This window comes from Mytilus californianus, unplaced genomic scaffold (genome assembly GCF_021869535.1).
Source record: "Mytilus californianus isolate M0D057914Y unplaced genomic scaffold, xbMytCali1.0.p SCAF_21, whole genome shotgun sequence".
Classification (NCBI taxonomy): domain Eukaryota; kingdom Metazoa; phylum Mollusca; class Bivalvia; order Mytilida; family Mytilidae; genus Mytilus; species Mytilus californianus.
The window spans coordinates 8,248,734-8,269,567 of NW_026262670.1; the positions used below are offsets into that span (position 1 = coordinate 8,248,734).

Consider the following 20,834-nt stretch of genomic DNA (forward strand, 5'->3'; position numbering starts at 1 on the left):
TCGTTTATTACCACAAATCACAGATCAAGTTTGAACTTTGGTGGCGTCACTTTTACCGTTCTAGAGTTATGTCCCTTTTCAAATGGAAAAATTGCTGCATTTTTCGTGTCCGTTCTCTAACTTTATTTTGCCTCAACCAAATGTTATGAAACTTATACACAATGCTTATTACCACAAAACACAGATCAAGTATAAATTTTGGTGGCGTCACTTGTACCGTTCTAGAGATATGCTCCTTTACAAATGGAAAAATTGCTGAAATTTTCGTTTCTGTTCTCTAACTTACGTTTGCCTCATTTGAATGTTATGAAACTTATACACAATGCTTATTACCACAAAATTTAGATCAGATAAAAATTTGGGAAGCGTCACTTTTACAGTTCTGGAGTTATGTCCCTTCATAACATTATATGCAAGCGGGGCATCAGGACACATTCCCCATTTATTTCATACTATTATGAATTAATTCTAAAAACTCTAACACTGAGCTTTGTATGGAACTATGGAAGGTTTAGACCTCTTCTTTTTTCATTTATAACAATTATATAAAAATTCAGAGAAAGTTTAACCAGTATTTAAATAAATATAATGTAAACTGAAATTGAGCTATTTTATACTTTCAGTTTGAAGATCTATTTGTATTTATCTATTCAAGGTCCAGTCAATTTATAACTATAGGTAAGTGAACATAATAGTCAAATTGGATTGGAACGATTAATAATTTAGTTTATCAAATAAACTTAATGTTCATGTGAATATTAAAATTTTCAAAGGGGAGATAATCAAGAGCTAGCTGGTTCATTTACACTGGTCAGTGCTTTTTAATTTTTTTTAACAAGATTAACATTTTTCACTTTGCAACCTCTATACAAAAATAACATGAAGTAATTACATATTTAATTGCATTTAAGAGTAAAAAACTGATAAAACATTGCAATCATTAAAATAGGAATTGTATATAACAATAGAGTTGTTAACTAAGATATCAGCTGTATGAATGAAAGATGGGAGACAGGGTTCTCACTAAGGCAGTCAATGAGTCATGGACTCATGAAAATCGGTCTGAACTCATCATTTTCAAAGCGGATGAATCTAAAGATGCATAAGGATCATAAAATATTGTATCAACTAAGCACGCATATCATCATATCATTTTATAGCAAATGTTTAAAAATAATCAAAATTTGATGTCATTTCCTTTCTCTGTTTTATCATATAGACTAAAGCAATAATTATGTAGCAATGAAATTTCTTCTCACTGTTGAAATCACCATGGTCATAAATGACGATTCCCTGGACTTGCCTTCAAAAGTCCTTGGTCAGAATCCTAGGAGGTCTGTGTCAATCAGACAGCAACCAATCAATGAGGATTCCCAGGACTTGCCTACAAAAGTCCTAAGTCAGAATCCTAGGAGGTCTATGTCAATCAGACAGCAATCAATCAATGACGATTCCCTGGACTTGTCTTCAGAAGTCCTAAGTCAGAATCCTAGGAGGTCTATGTCAAGCAGACAGCAATTAATCAATGACGATTCCCTGGGCTTGCCTTCAGAAGTCCTAAGTCAAAATCCTAGGAGGTCTATGTCAATCAGACAGCAATCAATCAATGACGATTCCCTGGACTTGTCTTCAAAAGTCCTAAGTCAGAATCCTAGGAGGTCTACATGTATGTCAATCAGACAGCAACCAATCAATAAGAGAGGTCAAAATGGCATTCAACAATAGATTCCCTGGACTCCCCTCCAAAAATCCTTAGTCAGAATCCTAGGAGGTCTGTGTCAATCAGACAGCAACCAATCAATGAGAGATGTTAAAATGGTATTCATTGAGTCTTTATTACATGTTATTATTTCTACTTTAATACAAACATTTATATTTCTAGATTAAACATCTATTATTGATATTTATTTATAGACCCTTGTCCAGTCAATGTGACCCTCGTCCAGTCAATGTGACCCTCGTCCAGTCAATGTGACCCTCGTCCAGTCAATGTGACCCTCGTCCAGTCAATGTGATCCTTGTCCAGTCAAGTTGTTGTTATAGGTAAGTGTACAATATTTGTGAACTATATATATCCATCTGATAAAACATTTATAATGGAAAATCCCTTAAAAAGATAATTTATAATCAGATTTTTAAAATATGTTTATACTTGATTTAAAATCGGCATCCAATGAAATTGCTTAGGGTTTTCCAGAATTATTTGAATGGGAGGGGGAGGGCTTTTATTCAAATTTGATGCGTGGTGGTTATTTCAGACAGAAAGCCTTAACAATTTCATTAAGTAATCAATTAAAATTTTATGCATGGCGGTGTTAATTTAAAAGTGCATTCCTATGACCTCCCCCCTTTCCCCTGCCAACCAACATGGCTCAAAATAAAATTTATGGTTAGAATGCAAGTTTTGTCTATTATCTTGAAAACTGCTATAGGTAGAGAAATTCTGACAGGCAGAAATGTTTAGAATGTTTACATCCACCTACTGTCCACTTGAATCGATCAAAATTGGCCTACAACTTCTTATAGGAGTTACTACCTTTGAAAGACCAATTGTACCATTTTTTCTTGCAAGGTCTACATGTCTATCACACTGGATTCACCTGACCAGGAGTTCATTTCATGGATCAGTGATCAAGGTTAAAATTTCATGATGAAGTCCATATCTCAGATACCATAAGCAATAGGTCAGCTATATTTGGTGTATGGAATGCTTGTATGGTGAACATGTTTGTCTGGCAGGATTTTCAGACCTTGATCTTATTTTCATCGTTCATTGGTCAGAATTAAGTTTTTGTGGTTTGGTCAGGTTCTCAGATACTATAAGCAATAGATCAGCTGTATTTTCCTTTATGGTATGCTCGTTAGGTAAACATGTTTGTCTATCCACATGGTTTATATGACCGTTACCTTATTTTCATGGTTCATTAGTCAGTGTTAAGTTTTTGTGGTTTGGTCAGGTTCTCCGATACTAAAAGCAAAAAATCAGCTGTATTTTCCTTTATGGTATGCTCGTAAGGTAAACATGTCTGTCTATCCACATGGTTTATATGACCGTTACCTTATTTTCATGGTTCATTAGTCAGTGTTAAGTTTTTATACGACCGCAAAAAAAATTTTGTGGTCGTATATTGGTATGACGTTGGCGTCGTCGTCGTCGTCGTCGTCCGTCGTCGGCGTCGTCCTGCGTCGTCCGAAGACACATTGGTTTTCGCACTCTAACTTTAGTTTAAGTAAATGGATCTTTATGAAATTTTACCACAAGGTTCAATACCACAAACGGAAGATTGGGATTGATTTTGGGGGTTATGGTAATAACAGTAAAGGAATTAGGGGCCAAAAAGGGGCCAAAAATAAGCATTTTTGTAACTTCCAGACATAACTTGTGTGTTAGTGTATGGATCTCTCTGACATTGTACCACAAGGTTCCGTATCACTAAAGGAATGCTGGGATTGATTTTGGGGGTAATTGCCTCCAAATTTTAGGAATTAGGGGCCAAAAAGGGGGCAAAAAACAAGCATTTTTCTAGTTTCATGACAATAACTTGTGTGTAAGTGTATGGATCTTTCTGAAATTGTACTACAAGGTTCCATATCACAAAGGGAAAGCTGGGTTTGAGTTTGGGGGTAATTGCCCTAAATGTTTTGGAATTTGGGGCCAAAAAGGGGCCAAAAAACACATTTTTTTCTAGTTTCCAGACAATAACTTGTGTTCAAGTGTATGGATCTCTCTGAAATTGTACTGCAAGGTACCATACCACAAAGGGAAGGCTGGGGTTGAGTTTGGGGGTGATGAATCATAATGGGGGTTCAAAAAATTTTGGGGGGGGATTTATTTTTTTTTCCTTATTTTTCTTTTTTTCCTTTTTTGTTTCTTTTAAAATTTTCCATTTTAAGTTGGTTATTTCTGATTTATATTTAAAATCAAATAAAAATGATATGGTAGGAGATACACACCAAACAGGATGTGTAAATTATTATATAATAAGTATTGTGCAATAGCAAGAAATTTTCAATTGCACAGTATTGCACAATAGCAAGAAATCTTCAATTGCACAGTATTGCGCAATAGCAAGAAATCTTCAATTGCACAGTATTGCGCAATAGCAAGAAATATCCAATAGCACAATATTGCGCAATAGCAAGAAATTGTCAATTGTACAGTATTGCGCAATAGCAAGAAATATTTAATAGCACAGGATTGTGCAAAAGAAGATACTTCCTATAAATTGCTTATTTCTTGACCAATTTCAATGGGGTTTTATTCTTGATTTCATGGGGTTCTTTAAAATGCTGAATCTAACCGTGTATTTAGTTTTTGGATTTTGGGCCCCGTTTTTAAATTGGTCCACATTGAGGTCCAAAGGGTCCAAAATTAAACTTTGTTTGATTTCATCAAAAATTGAATTATGGGGGTTCTTTGATATGCCGAATCTATCTGTGTATTTAGATTCTTAAATTTTGGTTCCGTTTTCAAATTGGTCTACATTAAGGTCCAAAGGGTCCAAAATTAAACTTAGTTTGATTTTAACAAAAATTTAATTCTTAAGGTTATTTGATGTGCTGAATCTAAACATGTATTTAGATTTTTGATTATGGCCCCAGTTTTCAAGTTGGTCCAAATCGGGGTCCAAAATTAAACTTTGTTTGATTTCAACAAAAATTGAATATATGGGGTTCTTTGATATGCTGAATCTAACCATGTATTTAGATTTTTGATTTTTGGGCCCCGTTATCAACTTTGTCCACATTGAGGTCAAAAGGGTCCAAAATTAAACTTTGTTTGATTTCATCAAAAATTGAATTATTGGGGTTCTTTGATATGCCGAATCTAACCGTGTATTTAGATTCTTAATTTTTGGTTCCGTTTTCAAATTGGTCTACATTAAGGTCCAAAGGGTCCAAAATTAAACTTAGTTTGATTTTAACAAAAATTGAATTCTTAGGGTTCTTTGATATGCTGAATCTAAACATGTATTTAGATTTTTGATTATGGGCCCAGTTTTCAAGTTGGTCCAAATCGGGGTCCAAAATTAAACTTTGTTTGATTTCAACAAAAATTGAATATATGGGGTTCTTTGATATGCTGAATCTAACCATGTATTTAGATTTTTGATTTTTGGGCCCCGTTATCAACTTTGTCCACATTGAGGTCAAAAGGGTCCAAAATTAAACTTTGTTTGATTTCATCAAAAATTGAATTCTTGGGGTTCTTTGATATGCTGAATCTAACCATGTATTTAGATTTTGGATATTGGACCATAATAGGTGAATGTCCAATTTAAAATTTTTAAGTTCTTAGACCACATTCAATCTGTGTTAGAAACCTATGCTGTGTCAAATATTTAATCACAATCCAAATCCAAAGCTGTATCAAGCTTGAATGTTGTGTCCATACTTCCCCCAACTGTTCAGGGTTCGACCTCTGCGGTCGTATCAAGCTGCGCCCTGCGGAGCATTTTATTGTGGTTTGGTCAGGTTCTCAGATACTAAAAGCAAAAGATCAGTTGTATTTTCCTTTATGGTATGCTCGTGAGGTAAACATGTCTGTCTATCCACATGGTTTATATGACTGTTACCTTATTTTCATGGTTCATTAGTCAGTGTTAAGTTTTTATACGACCGCAAAAAAATTTTTGTGGTTGTATATTGGTATGACGTTGGCGTTGTCGTCGTCATAGTCGTCTGGCGTCGTCCGGCGCGTCCGAAGACACATTGGTTTTCACACTCTAACTTTAGTTTAAGTGAATGGATCTCTATGAAATTTTACCACAAGGTTCAATACCACAAAAGGAAGGTTGGGATTGATTTTGGGGGTTATGGGACCAACAGTAAAGGAATTAGGGGCCAAAAAGGGGCCAAAAATAAGCATTTTTGTAATTTCCAGACATAACTTGTGTGTTCGTGTATGGATCTCTCTGACATTGTACCACAAGGTTCCATATCACAAAAGGAATGCTGGGATTGATTTTAGGGGTAATTGCCTCAAAATTTTAGGAATTAGGGTCCAAAAAAGGGGCAAAAAACAAGCATTTTTCTAGTTTCATGACAATAACTTGTGTGTAAGTGTATGGATCTTTCTGAAATTGTACTACAAGGTTCCATATCACAAAGGGAAAGCTGGAATTGAGTTTGGGGGTAATTGCCGAAACGTTTAGGAATTGGGGGCCAAAAAGGGGCCAAAAATAAGCATTTTTCTAGTTTCCAGACAATAACTTGTGTTCAAGTGTATGGATCTCTCTGAAATTGTACTGCAAGGTACCATACCACAAAGGGAAGGCTTGGATTGATGATGGGGGTAATTGCCTCAATATTTTAGGAATAAGGGGCCAAAAAGGGGCAAAAAACACATTTTCTAGTTTCCAGACAATAACTTGTGTATCAAGTGTATGGATCTCTCTGAAATTGTACTGCAAGGTACCATACCACAAAGGGAAGGCTGGGATTGAGTTTGGGGGTGATGAATCATAGGGGGTTCAAAAAATATGGGGGGGGGATTTTTTTTTTTTCCTTTTTTTTCTTTTTTTCCTTTTTTTTTCCTTTAAAATTTTCCATTTTAAGTTGGTTATTTCTGATTTATATTTAAAAGCAAATAATAATGATATGGTAGGAGATACACACCAAACAGGATGTGTAAATTATTATATAATAAGTATTGTGCAATAGCAAGAAATTTTCAATTGCACAGTATTGCACAATAGCAAGAAATCTTCAATTGCACAGTATTGCGCAATAGCAAGAAATCTTCAGTTGCACAGTATTGCACAATCGCAAGAAATATCCAATAGCACAATATTGCGCAATAGCAAGAAATTGTCAATAGTACAGTATTGCGCAATAGCAAGAAATATTTAATTGCACAGTATTGTGCAAAAGAAGATACTCGTATAAATTGCTTATTTCTTGACCAATTTCAATGGGGTTTTATTCTTGAATTCTTGGGGTTCTTTAATATGCTGAATCTAACCGTGTATTTAGTTTTTGGATTTTGGGCCCCTTTTTAAATTGGTCCACATTGAGGTCCAAAGGGTCCAAAATTAAACTTTGTTTGATTTCATCAAAAATTGAATTATTGGGGTTCTTTGATATGCCAAATCTAACCGTGTATTTAGATTCTTAATTTTTGGTTCCGTTTTCAAATTGGTCTACATTAAGGTCCAAAGGGTCCAAAATTAAACTTAGTTTGATTTTAACAAAAATTGAATTCTTAGGGTTCTTTAATATGCTGAATCTAAACATGTATTTAGATTTTTGATTATGGGCCCAGTTTTCAAGTTGGTCCAAATCGGGGTCCAAAATTAAACTTTGTTTGATTTCAACAAAAATTGAATATATGGGGTTCTTTGATATGCTGAATCTAACCATGTATTTAGATTTTTGATTTTTGGGCCCCGTTATCAACTTTGTCCACATTGAGGTCAAAAGGGTCCAAAATTAAACTTTGTTTGATTTCATCAAAAATTGAATTCTTGGGGTTCTTTGATATGCTGAATCTAACCATGTATTTAGATTTTGGATATTGGACCATAATAGGTAAATGTCCAATTTAAAATTTTTAAGTTCTTAGACCACATTCATTCTGTGTCAGAAACCTATGCTGTGTCAAATATTTAATCACAATCCAAATGCAAAGCTGTATCAAGCTTGAATGTTGTGTCCGTACTTGCCCCAACTGTTCAGGGTTCGACCTCTGCGGTCGTATCAAGCTGCGCCCTGCGGAGCATTTTATTGTGGTTTGGTCAGGTTCTCAGATACTAAAAGCAAAAGATCAGCTGTATTTTCCTTTATGGTATGCTCGTGAGGTAAACATGTCTGTCTATCCACATGGTTTATATGACCGTTACCTTATTTTCATGGTTCATTAGTCAGTGTTAAGTTTTTGTGGTTTGGTCAGGTTCTCAGATACTAAAAGCAAAAGATCAGCTGTATTTTGGTTTATGGTATGCTCGGAAGGTAAACATGTCTGTCTATCCACATGGTTTATATGACCGTTACCTTATTTTCATGGTTCATTCGTCAATGTTAATATTTCATGGTTATATAAAGATAAGGAGATGTGGTATGATTTTACATATTTTACAATCATGACAAATCTTTGAAAATTATATAAATGCAAAGTTTTTTGTATTTGTTAGTTGGTATAATCATTTGATATAAAAATAAGGAGATGTAGTATGATTGCAAATGAGACAACTATCCGCCAAAGTAAAAATAAAGAGATTTGGTATGATTGTCAGTGAGACAACTATCAACCAGAGTAAAAATAAGGAGATGTGGTATGATTGCCAATGAGAACTATCCGCCAAAGTAAAAATAAGAAGATCTGCTATAGTAAAAATAAGGAGATGTGGTATGATTGCCATTGAGAACTATTCGCCAGAGTAAAAATATGAAGATGAGGTATGATTGCCAATGAGACAACTATCCGCTAAGTAAAAATAATGAGATGTGGTATGATTGCCAATGAGACAACTATCCACCAAGTAAAAATAAGAAAATGTAGTATAATCGCCAATGAGACAACTATCTTCTAAAGTAAAAATAAGGAGATGTGGTATGATTGCCAATGAGAACTATCCGCCAAAGTAAAAATAAGAAGATCTGCTACAGTAAAAATAAAGAGATGTGGTATGATTGCCAATGAGAACTATTTGCCAGAGTAAAAATAAGGCGATGTGGTATGATTGCCAATGAGAACTATCCACCAAAGTAAAAATAAGAAGATCTGCTATAGTAAAAATAAGATGTGGTATGATTGCCAATGACACAACTATCTTCCAAAGTATAAATAAGGAGATGTGGTATGATTGCCAATGACAACTATTTGCCAGAGTAAAAATAAGGAGATGTGGTATGATTGCCAATGAGACAACTATCCGCCAACTGAAAAAAAGGAGATGTGGTATGATTGCCAATGAAAACTATCCGCCAGAGTAAAAATAAGAAGATCTGCTATAGTAAAAATAAAGAGATGTGGTATGATTGCTAATGAGAACTATTCGCCAGAGTAAAATAAGGAGATGTGGTATGATTGCCAATGAGAACTATCCTCCAAAGTAAAAATAAGAAGATCTGCTATAGTAAAAATAAAGAAATGTGGTATGATTGCCAATGAGAACTATTCGCCAGAGTAAAAATAAGAAGATGTGGTATGATTGCCAATGAGAACTATCCGCCAAAGTAAAAATATGAAGATCTGTTATAGTAAAATAAAGAGATGTGGTATGATTGCCAATGAGAACTATTAGCCAGAGTAAAAACAAGGAGATGTGGTATGATTGCCAATGAGAACTATCCGCCAAAGTAAAAATAAGATTATCTGCTATAGTAAAAAAAGGAGATGTTGTATGATTGCCAAAGAGAACTATTCGCCAGAGTAAAAATAAGGAGATGTGGTATGATTGCCAATGAGACATCTATCTGCCAAGTAAAAATAAGGAGATGTAGGAATTGCCAATGAGACAACTATCTTCTAAAGTGAAAAGAAGGAGATGTGGTATGATTGCCAATGAGAACTATCCGCCAAAGTAAAAATAAGGAGATGTGGTATGATTGCCAATGAGAACTATCCGCCAAAGTAAAAATAAGGAGATGTGGTATGATTGCCAATGAGAACTATCCGCCAAAGTAAGAATAAGAAGATCTGCTATAGTAAAAAATAATTGCCAATGAGACAACTATCTTCTAAAGTAAAAATAAGGAGATGTGGTATGATTGCCAATGAGAACTATTCGCCAGAGTAAAAATAAGGAGATGTGGTATAATTGCCAAATGACAACTATCTTCCAAAGTAAAAATAAGGAGATGTGGTATAATTGTCAATGAGAACTATTCGTGTTTTTACAGGGTACCTCCAGATACTGTATATATACATGGAATCTTTTACATGAAAAATAAAATTATTACGCTCTTTGTTGGTGGTTAAAATAGTACTTTTAATATAGTTTATACATTAAATATACGATATAACAAAAGCGGAAAGTATTTAAGTGATTTTAGTGTAATTATTTCAGCATTTTAGGAAGACTAAAATTTTCCCGATATTTACCACCTTTTTATAGAAAGCAAAATTGTTACGTGTATCATCACAATATTTTTTACTCTGATTAAAGCAATAAGACACTGTGCATGTGTGTGCCAAATTTCATGTGTGAAATAAAAGTAGTTTTGAAAAAATTAGCAATTAAAAACACAAATTAAGTCAAAATTTTGTCATTGATTAAACACAGATTATCCTGTGGCATTAATCATTTTGTTGCTTACACTATTAGGTCATTAACAAGGACAGTTGTCACTCAATACATTTCTCATTTTTGCTTGTGTGGTTGATTTATTTGTTTTGAATAGCTAGCTAACTTCGTAAATTGTTATTTTCTTTGGAGGAATATGTTTTGTGTCTGTTTTTCAATACTTTAAACTTTTTATTGAATAGATTTTTTTTTTACAATTGTAGTATAAGAATCAAATCGGTCGGTTCTGTTTCACACCTGGAATATGGCACATCAATTAAGTCTATGTTATGGTCTTGCATGATGTTTTCGACCTAAATCCCCCTCGGTGTGAACGACAACAAAAATATATCACCGTTCGTGCTATAAATTATACACCAGCAGACACAACTGCAATAATTTCAAAGCTGAATTGGCAATAGGTTTGTCCGAGCAAACCAATGAAGCCAATGACCTATGTGTGGCAAGCTGGCAGCAGGATTTTTTTTTTCGGATTGACCATTTGCTTTCATCTGTTGCTACGCATGCTTATTTTTTTCCGTGGCTTTGCTGCTGGAAAATTTATTTTCACTTTTGTACACATTTATATCCTCAACTATCCTGCATTTCATGTTGCAGAGTATTCATTTTCATCCGGTCTTGTGCAAAGTCATTTATTTTCAGTTCATACCAAGCCAAGTTATTGATGTTCAAAATCCTACTCCCCTCCCTCCTTTTGGAATCAAACGGTCATCCCCTTACTGAAATCTTATGAAAGGACGTCATCAATTTATAGTCTGAGAAAAATCTGATCATAAACATCATTACCGTAAAAACAAGGATTCTACTGGTACAGAATTCTTAGAGAAAAGCTAGGATTATACATTCTTTATATGCCTGTACTAAGTCTGAATCGAGCAGGTATTTGAGTGGTTGTCGTTTGTTCATATCTGTCAATTTTGTTTTGGTAAATTGTTTTGTTATGAATTAGGCTGTTGGTTTTCTCTAATGAATTGTTTCAACTTTTTTATATCCTGGCCTTTTATAGCCGACCATACGGTGGGTTTTTCTCATTGTTGAAGGCAGTACGGTTGCCTAAAACTGCTTACTTCCACATATCCTTATTTTTATATATTACAAGTATTACATAAAATTAACATTATCAATGTTCCATGTAAATGAGGTAAGGTCAGATGAACTCTGCCACAAAGACATGTACACTTTGCTACCATTGCATACACCAAATATATTTGACCCACTACTTATATAACCTGAGATAAGGACTTGACCACTGAAACTTAACCTTGTTCACTGATCCATGAAATGAGGCCGAGGTCAGGGGAACCATGTATGACCGACAAGTAGACCTTGCAAGGATACTATATATTAGTAACCAAATATAGTTATCCTAGAACTCACGATAAAAGAGATGCGAAGGATACATAAGGGACATTCAAAGTCACCAGTGAGACATTCACATGAAGAAAAAAAGCTATACAGTTGTTTAGCAGTCACTAAACCATGAAAATGAGGTCAAGGACAATGATTATATGACAGATGGGAACTTCGTGACACAATGGATCTATATACAAAGTATGAATCATCCGATTCCTCTACCCTCTGAAATATAAAGATACAAATGTTTACAAATATTTATTTGTTCAGTGTATGTTCACTGGTGTTAATATGTCTTTTGATTGAGTTAAGCCATTTCAATTGATATTTTATAGTGTGTCTTTCTATGTTGTCATGTTACACTATTGTTTCAGATAAGGGTGAAGGTTTGGTACCATTAAAACGTTTAAATTGTTTGCACCTGTCCTAAGTCAGGAATCTGAAGTTCAGTAGTTGTCCTTTGTTGATGTGGTTCATAAGTGTTTCTCGTTTCTCGTTTTTAGCTCACCGGGACCCATGTGAGCTTATGCCATCACTTGGCGTCCGTCGTCTGTCGTCGTCTGTTGTTGTCATCGTCTGTCGTCGTAAACTATTTAAAAAATCTTCTCCTCTGAAACTACTGGGCCAAATACCTTCAAACTTTAACTAAATGTTCCTTAGGGTATCTAGTTCATAAATTGTATCCGAAGTTTTGATCCATCGACAAACATGGCCGCCATGGCTAAAAATAGAACATAGGGGTCAAATGCAGTTTTCGGCTTATATCTCCAAAACTAAAGCTTTTAGAGCAAATCTGACCTGGATAAAATTGTTCAATTGGTCAAGATCTATCAGCCCTGAAATCTTCAGACAAATCGAACAACCCATTGTTGGGTTGCTGCAACTAAATTGGTAGTTTTGAGGAAATTTTTAGTTTTTTGTTATTACCTTGAATATTATTATAGATAGATATAAACTGTAAACAGCAATAATGTTCAGCAAAGTAAGATCTACAGAAAAGTTAAATGACCAAATTTGTCAATTGACCCCTTAGGAGTTATTGCCCTTTAAAGACAATTTTACGCAATGTGTTCATCAAGTTTGCTAACATTTAAAAATCTTCCCCTCTGAAACTACTGGGCCAAATACCTTCAAACTTCATCTGAATGTTCCTTAGGATATCTAGTTTATAAATTGTATGCAAAGTTTTAATCCATCGACAAACACGGCCGCCATGACTAAAAATAGAACATAGGGGTCAAATGCAGTTTTCGGCTTATATCTCCAAAACTAAAGCTTTTAGAGCAAATCTGACATGGGTAAAGTTGTTCAATTGGTCAAGATCTATCAGCACTGAAATCTTCAGACAAATCGAACAACCCATTGTTGGGTTGCTGCCACTAATTTGGTTGTTTTAAGGAAATTTTGCAGTTTTTGGTTATTATCTTGAATAATTTTGAAGATAAAGATAAACTGTAAACAGCAATAATGTTCAGCAAAGTAAGATCTTCAAAAAAGTTTATATGACCAAAATTGTCAATTGACCCCTCCAGGAGTTATTGCCCTTTAAGTACAATTTTACACAAGTTGTTTTATGTTTTTTAACTTTAAAAATCTTCTCAAATGAATCTAGTATAAATTTTGTATTTCATTTCCTTGTACGTCAAGAAACATAGACACTATGGCTAAAATGGAACATATGGGTAAAGCAAAAATAATCATTGATGAAAGATTTAAGCAAAAAAAATAACAGGTGAGCGATTCAGGCTCTTGAGAGCCTCTTGTTTATATAGATTAGACCGTTGGTTTTCCTGTTTGAATGGTTTTACACTAGTAATTTTTGGGGCCCTTTATAGCTTGCTGTTCGGTGTGAGCCCAGGCTCCGTGTTGAAGACCGTACTTTGACCTATAATGGTTTACTTTTATAAATTTTGACTTGGATGGAGAGTCATGTCTCATTGGCACTCATACCACATCTTCTTATATCTAAATAGTTAACGATGTTGCCGATGCCACCATCAGATTGTATGCTGTATTCCTTCGCATTCTGTGACTTGCGATTTTAAAAAGAACAACTGAAATTAGCTCTCTAACCTAAACCTGGTCGGTGGGCTTTCAACTTAACAGTAGACAATGAAACGTAATAGCTACTGCTAGCTTCAGCATTTTGTTTATGTTGTTTCAATCTGATTAAAATTCTGATCTATATTAACATGGTTAACATGCGCGCTCGTATATATATATAAGCTCATATGAGGATAATGAAATCAGAGATCTATATATTTCAATTAGATTTATGTTGTTTACAACCCCCTGTTTGTAGATAATCTTTAACTTCATGTCAATTGTAGGCCAATTTATGCTCAATAAGGCATATATAAGATTGTAAGATGGAGTGATTAACATTTTTTATAATTTTTTGTTTTCATATATACCGGTACTTTAACAGAAACCCTCCCTCTTTTCCACCGTTTGCAGTCTTTCTTATTTCTATAAAGCAACGGTATACTCAGACCTGCTAATTCAATCCATTCTACGATAGTATTACACCAGTTTTGGAACTAAATACAATTTTATGTGCTTCACCACTTACCAAAAGAAAATTGGATATTTACCCAGAAAATCATTACGAACACCTTCTATCAAAAGATGGAAAAATAACATGTTGGCAGGGCAACTTATAAATGTTAATATCTAAAAAAACATCACTTGTATCGAATCTTATGTAAAAATTCCGAATTTGAAAATTTTAATAGGTCAAGGTCATTGTTATTTAACAGCTGAATGAAAATTGTAAATGTGCACCCTATAAGTACAAATGCCAATCTCGAACCATATTTGGCAGCATAAATATCAAATTAGTCCTTAATATAGAAACTATAGTTATAATCCTTTGAATTATTCGAATTTATTTTGCTATAAATGCATATATGTAGTGGCGGCCAGCTGTCTACACGTGACTCTGCGTTTTCCTTGAAATTTTAGATTTGACCTTTGACCCAAATTTAAGAAAATCGTGACCACTGTAGACAACGACAACATCAATATTTCGATGAGTCTTGTTCTTCTCTTTCCAATGATATAAAATACAGCCGTGTGTTATTCCATTAACCCAAATCGATCAAATTTGCTGACTGGGCACCCTACTAAATGAGAACTATCCGCCAAAGTAAAAATAAGGAGATGTGGTATGATTGCCAATGAGAACTCACCACAAAAGCAAAAATAAGGAAATGTGGTATGATTGCCAATGAGAACTATCCACCAGAGTAAAAATAAGGAGATGTGGTATGATTGCCAATGATACAACTATCCGCCAAGTAAAAGTTGGGAGATGTGGTATAATTGCCAATGAGACAACTATTTTCCAAAGTAAAAATAAGGATATGTGGTATAATTGCCAATGAGAACTATCCGTCAAAGTAAAAATAAGAAGATCTGCAATAGTAAAAATAAGGAGATGTGGTATAATTGCCAATGAGACAACTATCTTCTAAAGTAAAAATAAGGAGATGTGGTATGATAGCTAATGAGAAATATTCGCCAGAGTAAAAATAAGGAGATGTGGTATGATTGCCAATGTGACAACTATCCGCCAAGTAAAAATAAGGAGATTTGGTATAATTGCCAATGAGACAACTATGTTCCAAAGTAAAAATAAGGAAATGTGGTATGATTGTCAATGAGAACTATCTGCTAAAGTAAAAATAAGGAGATGTGGTATGATTGCTGATGAGAACTATCCGCCAAAGTAAAAATAAGGAAATGTGGTATGATTGCTGATGAGAACTATCCGCCAAAGTAAATATAGGGAGATGTAGTATGATTGCCAATGAGAACTCTCCGCCAAAGTAAAAATAAGGAGATGTGGTATGATTGCAAATGAGAACTATCCACCAAAGTAAAAATAAGGAGATGTGGTATGATTGCCAATGAGACAACTATCTCCACTATGTGTTTCCAGGGAAACTCAATTTGCGACAGTAAAACTACCGATGGACGTCTGCACAGCTTCACATAGAATACAGTTATCTCTAATCTAATCTATCTTAAATATATATATAAATTAGTTTTGGCAAAGTAAACAGTTTTGCCACCGGTTAGTTGGATACTCTTTTGACCGATTATCCGGTTAGCCTGTAGTTAAGTTGATTGATAAAATCTTTGTCTACATTACTCTTAAAATATAAAAATAATATAAAGATGTGGTATGATTGCCAATGACAACACTCCACCAGAGACAAAATGACATAGAAGTTAACAAAACTATATGTCATCGTACGGCTTATGTGTTTTTACGGATTTGTTTTCTCTCAATCGATTTATAACTTTTGAACAGCGTTATACTACTGTTGCCTTTATTTATGACGATGAGCAAAACACATACCGCATAGTCAGCTATAAAAGGCCCCTAAATGAAAAATGTAAAACAATTCAAACGAGAAGACTAACAGCCTGACTTATGTAAGAAAAACAAATATGGTACACAAGACTTCCACTGAATTACTGGCTCCTGACTTGGGACAGTCACATGTAGAATGTGACAGGGTTAAATACACGGCTTCATGGTACGATGAATTGAAGTTTATTCTTAGCCATTATAAGGCTAGGCTTTTAGAATTCCTGTTTTAGATATTTTTAATAATCCAATACAACTAGATCTACAGTAATAAATTCAGATTGAGAAAATGGAAATCTTCTTGATCTATGTGAATTGACAAAGTATGAACATTCTGTTGGGTATTTTAATTTGAGATGAATAAGCATGCTACATGTATTAGTTTGTGATTAGATCAGTTTAAGATGAACTGCTAATGTTAAGTCTATGATATTTGGTATGCAAATGTATTGGCATTTGCAAATATCGTTTCCATGGAGATTATATAGCCCCACCCCTGATCATGATTCATTGACTTTGAAACTTTTACATAGTTTACAAGTTAATGTTTGTGTTTAGGTTTGTTTAAAGGGAACAACTTATAATAAGTCAGTGGTATTTGGTATGCAGTTGTATTAATTAATTAGCATTGGCACATCTCATTCCATGGAGATTGTTTAGCCATGTACCTTCAGTCATGGTTCATCGACTTTGAATATTTGCATAACTTACATGATAAAGTATTGCTATTTTAATTTCAACATTTGCATTATCAAAATTACAAAAAGGCGAGTCATATCTCTGTGATAACAGTTTATTTGTACTATTCAAAACTATATCAGCTATATTCTTAACTTTAATTTTATTTAGATAACAACCTATAGCCGTCGTAAATTCACACCCAAATAGACGTCTCGATCTACTAAATAATATAAATAGAAAATATAAACAAACATCGGATTGTTTACGTAATCAATGTTCATCCCATGCATAGTAAAATTATAACTCAAACGATCCCTTTTAAATTGTCTGAATTTTAAATTTGTACAGGTACAAATCGATGTTGTCCCTATAAGATCAATCATGAACCATATTTGTACTCTGTGGCTTCAAAACTGTTCAAACATAATTACCGTCTCCTCGGAGACGGTCTTAATAGTTGAACAATGCACAGTCTGCGGGCTGAATGCTTCTTACTCTCTGATTGGAAGATAATTACTGACTCTATAATAGTGAAGTTCGTTGATTGGTTGGGACAATCATAACCTAGTAAATGACTGTTAATCCCGTAGAGTGTCGGATTTGAACACTTTATTTTACCAATTAGATTTTGCCTGGTTACCAATCATGAATATCGGTACACAGGTAACACTTATCTATAAATAACCAAAACTCCTAAAATTTTGTAAACACACACGTGATTATTTCACATTCAATCCAGTCGCTCACTGCCAAGTTACGTACATTTTATACATGAAAAAATAGAAAAACACTGCACTTGCTTTTTTCTTAGGTTATAGATATTAATTTTTAGTAAAATAATCAAAAGGCAGAAAAAACATTGAAAGCGGATATATCCAAATCATTTTTTTTCAATTAAAATTAGTTTACAATGGAATCTTTATCTCATCTCAGGGTGCGGCTGCACTTCGACCTTTTTATGATAGGGGTGACCAGCTGAGACATACAATACCCCACCCACCCTTTTCATATATCTTGAATAACAAAAGAACATACCCTAGCTATCATATTTTTATACGCCCGTTTACGGGACATATTATGGTATACTGTCGTCCATCTGTCCGTCCGTCGTCAACATGTCGGACATTAACTCAAAAACGCTTCAACCAATTTGCATAAAACTGGTGAAATGTTCATATCTATTGATGTGAGCTCCCTTCATTTTTTATAAAATTTAGATTTTACATTTCTTAGTTTAGGGTTTTATTCATTAAAAAAAGGGGAATTTTCCAGTTTTCGGACAATAAATCTAAAATGCTTTCACCAAGTTGCAAGAAACTTTGGTCAATTGTTTATATCTATTGACATGAGCTCCTTTTGATTTTTATAAATTTTAGGTTTTAAGTTTCCGAGTTATGGAGTTTTATTCATTAAAAACGAAGGGGGATTTTCCAGTTTTCGGACAATAACTCAAAAATGCTTTCAGCAGTTCTCATGAAACTTTGGAGAATTGTTTATATCTATTGATGTAAGCTCCCTTTCAATTTTTATAAATTTTAGATTTTACACTTTCTAGTTATGGGATTTTATTCATAAAAAAAGGGGTGATTTTCTAGTTTTTGGACAATACCTTTAAAGTGCTTTGAGCAGTTTTCATTAAACTTTGGTGACTGGTTTATATCAATTAAGATAACCTCCCTTTATTTTACAATAATTATACCTACATATAGCTATCATTGTTACGCTATTTCAACAGAGATGAATAGTTTTGGCAAATGTCTTAAGCATTTACGACAGTAATTTTAATTGCATCTGTAAAAAAATATCGACATCTGATTAGTTTCAGGTTCACAATCATCCACCTTGTTATATATTTCACCTAAATTTCTCGACCAGCGGCTCATCCCTTCCACTCATTATAATAAGTGCCTCCCCCTTTCCACATACCCCAAGATATTTAGGGGATCCGGGTGTGGGCTGGGTTGGACGTTGTCTAACTCTCCCTAGCTCTTCCTATCAAGATAACAGATGTTGAAGAACAGAAAACTAAAAAAAAACTCCCAGATGATAAAAGCAATTATACATTTATGCTAGCATATTTTAAGCAATATTTGATATTTATGCATGATTTAAAAGGAGATGTGAAGTATACATAATGTATATAGAAAGCAACCCAATTAAACAACAAACTACACAATTTACTTCTAAAGTTCAACATACGGTCTTTTACAATGGACATGTCATTACAATATTTTAAGTTCTTTATCCTCCCAAGTCTAGCTATAATATGTAGCATAGTTGTAAATACATTTTGTACATGTAAAAAAATATCTTAACAGCAAAAAATTCATAAGGGGTTCCGGGGAACCCTGTGTCGCCTGCGATTGCTGCTATCAGTGTAAAGTGTAATGTTGACTTAAAAAGTGAGTCCATTTATCAGTATAAAGAATTTTTTAAAAATTTCAAACTTTTTCTTTAGAAATGTTAGATGCTTTTTCCTGGTCTTGAAGATTAGCTTATGTCCAAGTTTCATAACAATCCATGAAGGTTTGAAAATGTCAAAAAAAAAAGTTTAATACTAGACTGTCTGTAAATGTTAACTGTAAGAAACTAAGTCCATCTATCAGAAAAAACTGAAATTAAAAAAAATATTTTCAAAAGTTTGCTACAAACACAGATGATTAAGACATTACTCCTCCATTTCCTGTGTTAATACAAAAATTCCCCAAAAAAAGATTTTGGTAAATCTAAAAAATTGTATAAGCCTTTTATAAGTTTTGTAATCCACTGCAATTTATATACAAGGCTATTCTGAATGAATTAAACTACAAAGCGAAAACATTTTCGTCTTCCATCAGCTGAAGTTGGCTAGCTTTTTAGAAAAGCTATTACTTGTATTACGAAATTCAATTCAATAAATTGTTGGCCATTAAATTTTTTATTTTGTTCCAAGGGAAATAAATCGAAAAGGTTTTGCTAAAAGATGGATTGCAGAACAGATATTAAATTACGGTGGGGCGTTCTAAAATACGAGGGTAAAGGGGCATGGCACCAATTTTTTTTCCTAAAAAGGGCAGGGCGCCAAAACCTCCTGTAGGAAACACTAATTGTACAAGGAAAATTTTTGTAAAACTTTTCTTGGCTTTTAAGGAAGGGAATGCTTTTATATTTGGTCTGCAGCTGATAAAGTTGAGTCTTAGCATGTTACACAGGAGTAAGTTCACGACAGGTTAAAATTGGCCATAAGATTTTGATGTTTTTTTTAATCAGGCCAAAATGCTACAAATTTTACACAGAAATAGATGTGATATTACTATAAATACAAAATAACTTTAGTTTGGCACATCACATTAAAAATGGCGAAGAATTGACTCCTTAAGTATGAACTATTTGAGTTGAAACATCAACTTTGGTCAAATTTTCAATTATTCTTAACAGTTTTCTGTATAATTTACTTTGGCTGCAACCCATGTTCCAGAATGTTTTTGTGTCTAGGGATTCAATATAATTATTGGCAACTTTTGGTTACAGAACATTTTGGATCCTAGTTTGCAGCCAAGGGTTGCCTCAAGCTTTTAGGTCCGAAAAAATGCACAAAATCATCTTATTTTGACAATACCTGTATATCTAAAATGTGCTGATTTTGAAGTCAAGAATGTACTCTTATGAAGAGATTTATTTTAACAAAGAAGTAAGACTTTTGAAATAGATCCATTTAAGAAACCAAATTATGGCCATAATGAAATTTTCTGATAAAGTTGAAATTCAAGGCCATATTTGGCCTAAAGTGAACCTTTTTATATTAGGTCTGCACCTTGATAATGTTGAGTGGTAGCCTGTTACAAATTTTAACATTTGCTGTGCAGCCACTTTCTTTTTTCAAAAGTTTGAAATTTTACAACACTCATTGTTCAAGGAAAATTTTTGTAAAACTTTTCTTGGCTTCTAAGGAAGGGAATGCTTTCATATTTGGTCTGCATCTTGATAATCTTGAGTTGTGGCATGTTAGCAATTTTTGCATCTGCTGTGTAGCCACTTCCATTTTGCCAATAGATTGAAATTTTACAACGCTCATTTTACAAGGAAACTTTTCATCAAAGTTTTCTTTATGAAAATAAGAAGATGTGGTATGATTGCCAATGAGATAACTCTCCACCAGAGACCAAATGACGTAGAAGTTAACAACTATAGGTAAC

At 33.8% G+C, this 20,834-nt stretch overlaps 1 long non-coding RNA gene across 1 annotated transcript in view; it reads left to right on the plus strand.

The window, feature by feature from the left end:
* The window catches only part of LOC127731882 (uncharacterized), a 70,808-nt gene that overhangs the window by 17,263 nt on the left and 32,711 nt on the right, over positions 1-20,834 (plus strand). Inside the window, exons 2-3 of the long non-coding RNA XR_007995880.1 lie at positions 624-678; positions 1,915-2,043. This is a non-coding gene — a long non-coding RNA (uncharacterized LOC127731882). The remainder of the gene's footprint in view (positions 1-623; positions 679-1,914; positions 2,044-20,834) is intronic.